Source organism: Ciconia boyciana, chromosome 8 (assembly GCF_034638445.1).
Source record: "Ciconia boyciana chromosome 8, ASM3463844v1, whole genome shotgun sequence".
NCBI classification, from domain to species: Eukaryota; Metazoa; Chordata; class Aves; order Ciconiiformes; family Ciconiidae; genus Ciconia; species Ciconia boyciana.
In genome coordinates, this window is record NC_132941.1 from 29,900,032 (window position 1) to 29,910,256 (window position 10,225).

A 10,225-nucleotide genomic window follows, 5' to 3' on the forward strand; every position below is an offset into this window, starting at 1 on the left:
CTGATCATTGGAGAAGAGATACTTAGAAGACATTTTCTTTTAAATTTAAACCAAAATAGTTCCTGTTGTTTCTTTCTGGGACTAAAAAGAAACCCAACAGTCCTGATTTGGACTATTCAAATCAGGCATTTTCCAGTGTTCTACAAGTCTGGATCCTGGATTTTAGTTCTTTTCCATCACAAACCTGCATATCTTTATCTGTTGCTTTTACAAGCTGCTACCTTACAAATCCATTTTAGTCTGACAAGGGACTGTACCTCCTATGTCTGTACACAGGTCTAAATACACTGATTACAAGACAGCATTACCTACAGCAAAGACAGACCCCTTCATTATTTCATCCACCACTATCACACTGTTGACCATACTTAAATACATTTTGATATGCTTACCACCAGACACTGTGAAAGACCTCACATTGGGCACCAAAGAGAACCAAGGGAGAAACCACAGAAAATGAAAATGACACTTTCAGATGTTCATCCAGACACAACTTTCCTGCCTCTTTCTTTTCAAGATGAGCTTCAGCTACTCAGTTTGGATATACACATTCAAACTCTCCCAAAACTTCATTGACTTTGGATGTGAGTGGTAGCTGGCACTTCTCTATTTTTTTCTACACAGTCAAATGCATCAAAAGACAATGAGGAAGGCTGCATGATTCATAGTAATGGAATGAAATGCCATTCACAAATGTTTTTTCCATAGCAATTTCTCACTTATTGTATTGAAACCACTTCAGAAGATGTGTCTCAAAGAGCCTTTTGATATTAGCATGATTAAAAACATAATGCAATTAAGCAATCCCATAATATTTCTGTATGTTATATGAACGGGACCTTGAGTGACCACTTCATTCAACCCCCTGATAAATGGCTGCTTCTAACAGAAGGCTGTTATTCTGCAAGATGCCTCAGATAATTGTATAACACCAGGGAATTTGAATCTTCTCACCCCAGAGCCATTTTGGCTCACCAAAATTTAGCTGCCCAGCTTTGGTGTTGGGTCTAGCCTACGTGCCTCAAGCCTTCTCAAATTAGCCAAGAAAGACGCACGTCCCAAGAGCCATTCCACCCACTTCAGAATTGATGTCTAAAATTACTGGGAACATTTGCCCTCTAGATGCACCTTTTTCTCTTTATTGACTACCTAGATGTCTACCTGGATGTCTATCACTTTTCCTACTGTTTCTGTCATATGAGGAGTTAGTATTTACATATGTACCCGCCTTGTTACACACATCTCTGTATTGATTTCGTATACCTCAAGCACACTGCAAGTATGCATAACTTTGCATTCATATACCACACGGCATTAAAAAAAGCTTTCAAAAAGATGTAGACAAAAAAGGCCCTTCCAAAGTGCTAGCTGTCCCAGATTCCTACCTGCCGGGCAGTTGCATCGCTGATGTGTGTCTCGAACTTCTCGATGTCTCGGCAAGTGGAACTTTAATTTCTGTCAAGGGAGGAAAAAGAGCAAAAGGATTCATTAGTACCGTTGAAACCAAAGCCTCAAATTCTTGGAAAAGTAGGACTGGAGGATGCTGCCCAAGTAGAGATGGGAGAGACAGAGCAGAACAGTTTGGGAATGAAGAAAGGCATTAAAGTTCATAGTCTTTTACTAGAAATGTGGGGGCTGATTGGAAGCAGGCTGAGGGAGTTTCGTAATGGCCTCCAAATGTGGTCCTCCTGACAGGCATTACAAAATCAAGAGCCCGCAGTGGCGAATAAAGAGGTGACTGTGTCCCCATGAGAAAGGCGCATTTCTCAGAAGACCCACTCAGCAGATGAAAAATGAAGATCTGAAGCAGGTACTCTTCTCCTCTGCGGCAGATTCCTTATGCTCACGGAGACACCTGGACAGACAGAAGGGTCCCACTGAAAAATCGCAGCTGAAGGTGGCCTGAAAACAGCAACGGCATTTCCTGAAACCTTCAGAGGCTGTGAAGCTTAATTTTTCTCCAAGTGCAGAACAAGACAAAACCTATCAAGAGCTTCCACAAGGTGGAATCATGTCAAAATGTTCATTTCCAATGAGTTTGGATTTCTAATGGTGCCGGCATGTCAGTCTCCTGCTCTCTGGCCCCATCTGTGTATCTCTTAAAGGGGCAATAGAGGCCTCACCTGAGGCCACTGCATCTTCCTTCACTGGAAAAGTCATTAAAATTGACCCATGTCCTGAGCAAAATGCACTTTAGGGACAGCATCCACACCACCCCTCATAGACTTTATTACAACAACTGTGATTTAGTGAAGAAAATGCAAATCAATCCAAATAAGTTATTCATTAATGCCTGTGAACCGCACTTGGTTAATGATTTGAGATTATTTGAGAAGACTGAGCTGCCAGGGTGCCTGTGCTAAGGAGTCACTCCCTCTTCCCTTCTAACCCTCAAGCCCAACTGTTCATCCCAGTTGCATCTTCTTATTGTCTGACCTACTTCACAACCAGGGCCAACATTTCGAAAGCAATAGCCTTATGTTGGGCTCAACAGAAGCCCATGCCCACGATCATATAGAAATGACTTGATTTTCAAAGTAAGTGGGCACCTTCCTGCAAGAAGGCATCGGTTTAGGGAAAATTTCTTTTAGAGAGGAAAAAAAATAAAGCAACATATTTCTGCCTGGGATGAGGGAAGGCAGAACTGGCTGGAACACTTCCATTTTTCACTTTGAAAGGACTGGCTTCCTTATTGCAAGTCAAAGTCAGTAAGGGTTGTTGTGACTGACTAGAAATTGAATATTTTCAGAGCTTTTTTTTTGCATGGTAGACTGAAATGTTTTGATAGTGAGTTGATTTGATACCAGGGTGAGGAGAGGGTTTCACGCAAGGAGAATTGCCAGTTCCCATACAGCATTTTATCTGTGTTTACCTTCTCAGTTTAAAAGCATAGACATGTGAATCTTTGCATTTGGGCATGTTCCCATCTAGCTGCTACCCCCAGATGGAAAGGCTCTGCTCCGCAGCACTGCCTGGCTTCGAACACTTTGTGCTAATGGTCAAACATGGGCACAAATAGGACAGTGGAGCCTTTATTTGGATACTTGCACTGGTATGTAGACATACGCGTTCCCGTTTCGATCTACACATGTGCCAACCAAAATGTCTGAACATGAGACTGCCACATTTGGGTAGGGTTCCCATGTCTGGGAATCGGGCTTAGCACAGAGAAGGGGTGATGGTTCACACAGGCAGGAGCAAAAAGTCATTTCCTATCCAGCAAGGGTCTGACACACTGCAGCAGGGCCCTTTATAGGACAGAAATCTGCAAGGAAACATGCAACAGATCCCTGCCCCACCAAGTGCAGAGGCACCCCAGGGACCAAGGGGGAATGGCTGGGGGGGAAGGCAGAGTTCAGGTTTGCTGCGAGGAGCCTTGACTGGGTTGCTCTGCCAGCACACAAGTTGAGAAGCAGCATAACTGGACTTACCAGGGGATGTGATGACCGAGAAGGACTTGAGCCTGACCGGGAGAGGAACAGGAGTGATAGCATTTCCCCATGACTTTATCTGTGGGGTCAGGGTAGTGGAAACACCTGGGACAACTGAAATAGCCTTCTCAAGGACGGGTGCCCCTCAGGAGCGAGGTGCGGGTGCTGCTGGGAAGGGCTGGGAGCACCGCCCCGAGCACCGGTACCACCCAGCCATGGAGCGCTCACTAGCATTGGGCATTTTCCCCATCCCTGGCCATCGTGGTGCCTCCCTGGAGCCCAGGAGGGCTGCACATCCCTCTGCACATCCCTGGGGAGTACAAAGGGCAGTGGTGCCGTGGGATTGCTCCCCTTCAGTGGGAGGCAAAACCTACCAGGAATTTAGGAGCGCCTGGAGTTCAGTTTCCTGCACAGTCTATTAAAAAAACATTGACTGCAGCAGAAAAAATCCTTGGCTTCTGGAGACCTCAGTTCAACTTTGGGTTGAGATGGCGAAACAAAACGAATTCCCAGCCTTTTCTGCTTCCCTCATTAGCATGGTGCAAAATACCGCCTGGTCCAACACGAGAAGCTGGCTTTGCTCAGGAGAGCAGAAAGAAAGGGTCTTCCTTTAAAACTGGCCTTTCCAAGAGAAAACTTCCATTCCCAAGCAACAGAAAACCATTCAATTTTAGGGCAAAGTTGACTTCTGAAAGCAAAAACAAAAGAATGTGGTCTCTGGCAACCTAGCGTCTGCAATCTCCTTTCTGGGATCTGGGGTTTACTTTTTCATCTGGGGGACACCTAGAGCATGAAACACCAGAGCAGCAACTGGCTGCTCTCGCCCTGGCAGAAATGCTGAAAACATTTCTTACAGAGAGGATTGGCTTGTCAGCATAGCCTGCTTGCTCTTGCTTGTCATGTTTTCCAGTGACATAACGGCTGCACCTTCCCCCTACACATATGGAAGTGGCTGAAAAAGCCTTTGCCAGCACTGGGGCCACAGCTGACTGGCTCTCATGTGGGGAATGTGCACCTCTGTGTATTTAGGGAGCCATCACACACCGCTGAGTGCGGAGGAAAGGGGAAAAACCTCTGTCTGCAAGAGGGCAAGGGGAGAAGGGTCGGGCTGAAACACGTGCTGGAAATGGGCAATACAGCTAGCACAGGTTTCTCCCGTGGGTTTTGTTAACTCACAGCTAGTGTGACAGAACAGGGCTGGCTTGAGAGGACAGAGCAGTGAAAGCAAGACCTCTTCTGACATTAAAGGACCATGGCTGTGACCTCCTAAACTTTGCAAGTGCCTGCCTATTTTGGATGGGCACTTAAGATTAGGTGAAAGAGAGGGCACTTCTTCAAAGGGGGCGGATTAATAGCTCTTTAGCAGACGTAGCTGTTTGCAGTCACCCGGGGAGGTGAAATCATTTCCCACCACTATCTCCAACAGCTAAAAGAAACATGTCTCAAATAGATAATCTATTACAACCACCAGGAGGATTTCAAGGGCCGGTGATTTTGTTAAGTCTCATTGTTTTATCTCCAATTTAGCTGTTTTTTCTTAAAGGCCCAGCTCCTGGAATCGCAGGACCATGTGGCATAGAGCAACAGCAAGCCCTCCTAGATGGAGCAAAAAGCTTGGAAATAACACCATCTAGGTTCAAGGATTGCAGGCAGCTGGAAGGAAACAGGACTTAGCTACCAGAGGAATTGGAAGAAAAAAGCAGATCTCATGACTTTGGGGTGGAAAACACTAAGCTAAAGATTGAGGCAGGGGATGCTTGGAGCATCTTGCTGACCCTGGGAAGCAGAATTGAGCAGCATGCTTCGAGACATTGAAGCAAAAGGAGGAAAAAAAAGCTTGAAGTTGGGAGGGAAAGGGAGTTTTCAGGTGTCCCTCCTTTGCTCGCATAAGAGAGAGTCTCAGGGAAATGAGCCTATTGGGAAAGCAGTGAGGATCAATGCTCCCTCCCCATCCACAGCACAGCCCCTGAACCCCTTCAGCATCACTAAAGACACAACAAATACCTTCAACACAACCCCCTGAGAGTCTGAGCGCACTCATCACAGCGCAGAGGGGCAGCGGATCTTCCCCCAGGCTTTACAGGGTAACTGCTATTGTGTTACACACACACACACATTTCTATCTCTACACGCACACAAATTCTGGGTTTTTTTCCTAGCAGCAGCACTGAATCCATCCTGCTCTCCACCCTGCTGAGCTTTTGGCAAGCAAAATAGTACCGAATGTTACCCAGCATGGGAAAGGACCTTGTTTTCTTCTTTGGAAAGCTTTGCCATTCCTGCAAATGCCAGTCGTAAGTTTATTTGTGCTCTTTGTATGAATTTCTGATGCCCAATAAATGCAGAGGAATTCCTATGTAGAGCTAAAGTTCTCCCTGAACTACCTGCTTCTGGCCCATTCCACACAGACACTTTTGTGGGAAAACTTAGTCAATTTGTGTCTGGTAGAAAATTCCCCTCTGGTATTCGCTGACACCAGGCAGAGGTTCACACAGTAGCGAGTGAAGCAGTACTGGTCAGGCTGATTCTGGGAATGCATCTGCTACCCTCTCCTTGCTCATACTGAACTGAGATGGAAACACTGCCACAGCCAGCTGCGGGTGCTCCAAAACTGGGCTCCAAGACTGGGAAAACATCCCCACCAGCTGGCTTAGAATTAACATCTTAAACAAACTAACCCTGCTCCTCTCCCTGCCAGTTTGCTTTATTTTTTGCTTGTCCAGAAGAAGGGCACCTAACAGGACTTTGGCATTTTTCACTTTTCAGTGCAATCTGCACGGTGTCCCCATGGCTGCTCGCAGACCCCTGGGGACCTCCAGGGCACACCTGGGCACAAACATGGCACAGTATGGAGGGCACCACACGTTCCAGCTCGGAGCACAGAGCAGTACGGGTTTTGAGCATAACCTCAGCTAGCTCCTCTATCAGCCCTTGCAGACTTTGCTTCTTCATATACCTCCAGCTGATCTTCACATCCCTCCAGCTGATCTTCACAGCCACCAGAGCTAGAAATGTGCTCCTGTGCCCATGGCTCCCTTCCCCTCCCACCTCCTTGCCCAGCTCAGATCAGTTCTTTCCAAAGTCGGGGTTTCTTTAAAGCTTTGCTATTTTATTTTTTGACAGACAACACTGAGCTGGCAGCTGTGAAACCCATTAAGGCTGAAACACCAGGAAACTCTGCAAGGATGTGGCAGTGAGAGGCAGCGAGGGTCTGAGCAGAGGGGAATGAATATCCCGCTTTCACGTCCATCACAGCAAGCCCAGCCGCAGCCCCTCTCCCCCTAGTCCTGCTCGGCACTGTCTCTTGCTTTCCTCATTTTTCTTCTCCCATCCTTTCCCGGCTCCCCTTTATCTTTCCTGGTTTTCTCCATCCTTCTTGTCCCTCGCCAGCCAGTCCGGGAGACCCATCCAACTTAGCCCCACTTCAGACCTAATGAAAAGGAGGACCAGAGGGGATTTGTTTTTCTTTCCTAAGTAAAAGCCCCATATGCTACCCCACCATCTGTCCACCAGCAGACCCCCACCCTGCACCTTGAGCCACTTGGCCCACGCCAGTGCCTCTAGCTGAGGTGTGGAGGTTTGAAGTAGCTGTTTTAGGAGCTTAGCTGAAGCGGGCAGCAGAGTCAGGGAGGGTCTCCTCCCTGGGTGGCCCAGCCCTCCTCCCCCTGTAGGCAGCAGACCATCCCAGGTGTAAAGCGACATGACACCTGGGCCAGGCATCCCTGCTCCTCCACAGGCTCCAGCACCTTTATCCAAACTATTTTTGAAGCTGTACCCAGAGGGGAGCTGGTAACCCCGGTGGTACCTGGGAGCAAGTGCTGACCCCTCAAGCAGTGGTTCCTGTCCCACGGCTGCTCCCCACACTGGCTGGGGCGGGGGGGACTGGGGCCACCCCCAGGGGTTCAGGAGAGGCTGCTCAGAAAGCAGCAGTGCTGCCGGGCACGTGGGCATCATGAGAGCCCCATTTCCTTGCTAAGCTGGGCTATAAAAAGCCAGAAAGGTGCCGCGGCCAGCAGAGCCAGCAGGACCTGGGGCCATCCGGCCCCGGGCACCACTCCCGGGAGGCATCCAGTGGCATGTCTCAAATCACTTAGTAGAGATAAACTCAACTTCCCAGGAGACTTGTGCTAGCAGCAACAAGGGGAACACTGCACGTTATCCCCTGCCCAGTGGCATGGAAGGAGTCCTTGCACAAGGGTGCAATGGCGGGGCACAGGTCCAGCCACTTGCAACACTTCTGCCTTCCCAAAAAGCTTTTCTCTGTGGGGTATTGCCCTATGGACCCTGTCTCCCCCTTATTCCTCATCCAAAGAGGCCACTCAAAACCACATCCCTCAGCCCCTAAGGTGTTTGCTAACTCAGGGTTCACAGCTTTTGGCTGCAAACCCCAGTCGATTCAGGGACTGCTCCCACAAGACCCGTAAACAGTAGCCGAGCCTGTCAGCTGTAGGTTTAAACTCCTCACGACAGACCTTCACTGCTCCTAGAAAGTGTAGAGGGGTCCCCAGGTCCCGCCGGGTGCCAGGCAGCACTGCCTCAAGGCAGGTCCCAATAGCCACCACTGTGATCATCCCATTCCTCACCTCACGTTTGGCAATAGCAGCACACGAGATTTTTTCAGACACAAACCGTTTTTGGGCTAGCCTCGGGCATCTCTGCAGCCTGTCTCACGCCAAGGCTGAAGTAAACAGAGAAAAGGAGAGGTGGGTGGAAACGGCCCCAGCCCTGAATCTTAGCCCAGAGCCTCCCCCAGAGCTGTGGGAACAGGTCAGCGTGGACCTGCCCGGAGAGTTAAGAGATGTGAGCCACCATCTGCCTCCTGACACATGTCAAAACTGCTTCAAAGCCCCAGCGAGGCGAGAAATCCTGCAGGATACTCATCCTGCCCAGGGCAGAGGAGCCCGGGCAGCCCCCAGCAGCATCAGCACAGCAAAGTAAAAGGTGTCAGCAACAAAAATCTGCACTTTTGGGCCCTCTTTATTGACCTGCTGAAGCTCAGGCTTCTTCAGCAGCAGGTCTCCCCCATCCTCAGAGGAAGAGCCTGCTGGCTCTAGTGGAGTTTGGATGGGGTCAAGCAGGCATAGCAGAGCCATATGCTCTGCACTGATGCTCTGGCAGTACCAGAAAGTATCCTGGCAGTGCCAGTGTGTCTCATTTTCCTGAGCCAGGAGCCGTGGAAGGGGTCAGGGCTGGCACAACAGTGAACCCAGCCCGTAATGACATTGGTGTGTTTGCAGTTACCTCCCATAGCCACGCCGGCTGTGGCGTGCCTTGCCTGTCCCTGTCCCAAAGCTCAAACTCACGCTGAATTCCCAGGTTTAACCTTTAGCTCTAACTCTTTCAGCAGGCAATGCCCACAGTCACCAAACAGAGAGGGATGGAGGCTTTTCCCTCCATGCCAGGACCAGGGATGAGCTTTCCCCCTTTGCAAAGTGCCGGGGCTCAGCCACAACGTGGGCTGGGGCAGAGGAAAGCAAACGCCAGGCGGGTTTGAGAGGTGGGAGGGACCTGAAGGCACGGGAAATTCAACCTAGCAGCATCACTTGTGCAGAAATACATTTTTAAGGGAGGAAAAAAAGGGATAATGCAACTATGCGAGCATGCACATGCCTAAAATCTATAGTACTGCAAACTATACTTGCAAAATGAAAGGACACCGACCTCATCAAGCAGTTGGTCAACTCTTCCCAAAATAGCTGTCTCCATTTGGTCTGCTGAGAGCCAGGCAGGGAGCTGTGTGGGTCTGTCTGCTTCCAAGTGGGACACCCGGGACTGCAGGTCGGAGGTCCGAAAGTACAGCAGGAGGCTCAGCACCAGAGAAAGCAGGGAAACGCCGGGCAGCCCCGAGCCCAGCAGGAGAGGGAGGCGACAGCATCTCTCCCCGTCGCCGGTCCTGGGGGGAGCCACGCACCCCCTGTCAAAAGCTGCTTCGCCGACACCTTTCCAGCTCTTCTCCTCCAACATTCCCTCCCTGTCCTGAGAAACAATAAATAAATAAATAGAATAAATAAAGCCTCACTCCTACTCTGAGAAGCACAATCCAGAAGGCATAGAAAAAGAGCGTCCGAGGGGATCCCAGTGCCAGCAAATGACAAATAACAGCAATAATGACAAAAGTGGATGGAGGGGATCTTTAAAAATAAAAACAAACCACACACTCATAAAAGGGGTGCAGAAAAAAAGGATCCAACTGCAGCAAAGGGGGGGGGGCGAATCTGATCGGGTTGGTTGTTTGGGTTTTTTTTCCTCCTGTGTTTCAGTCTTTTGGTTCTCTGGTAGGTTTTTGTTTGCTTCTAAGCTGCCAGTTTCAGTTCCTTCGCAGACCGGCTAGGAGCTCGCACATGAAAGTCCCCATTAGAGAGAGGTAATTGTCAGCTGCTCCGGCGACGTTGTGCTCTGGCTGGTCGTGGCTCCCCTGTAACATGACACACTCCCTCCGAACTACGGGGCTGGGATGAGCGAGCTGCGCGGCTTCCCAGCGTTACCTCCTCTGCTCGCCCTCTCTCTCCACCTCTCCCTTGCTGCATGATTTATTTATTTATGCAAAGCGTCGGGGTGGGATCGGGCAGCGGGACGCCCCTGTCCCGCTCGGTCCCCAAACCACCTCGCCGCCGCCAGCCCTTCCCTTTGAAGCGACTCTCGCCAAGGTTATTTATAGCGGCAGGAAAGAGATTGTAAAGCAGAGGCTGGGCTCACACCAGCCCGCGTCTGTCTTTCCTCCCCGCAGCCGAAGGGCACTTTATAGGATGGTACAAACGGGCTGTCGCATCTCCCACTCAGACCCTGGGGCAGCC

At 49.6% G+C, this 10,225-nt stretch overlaps 1 long non-coding RNA gene across 1 annotated transcript; it reads right to left on the reverse strand.

Moving 5' to 3' along the window:
- Positions 1–1,383: 1,383 nt before the first annotated feature.
- On the reverse strand, positions 1,384–9,929 carry LOC140655908 (uncharacterized). Its single transcript, XR_012043906.1, has 3 exons — positions 9,590–9,929; positions 9,093–9,407; positions 1,384–1,455 (listed from the first exon to the last, which is right to left on the reverse strand). It is a non-coding gene; the product is annotated as an uncharacterized lncRNA (long non-coding RNA).
- Between the last annotated feature and the right edge of the window lie 296 nt (positions 9,930–10,225).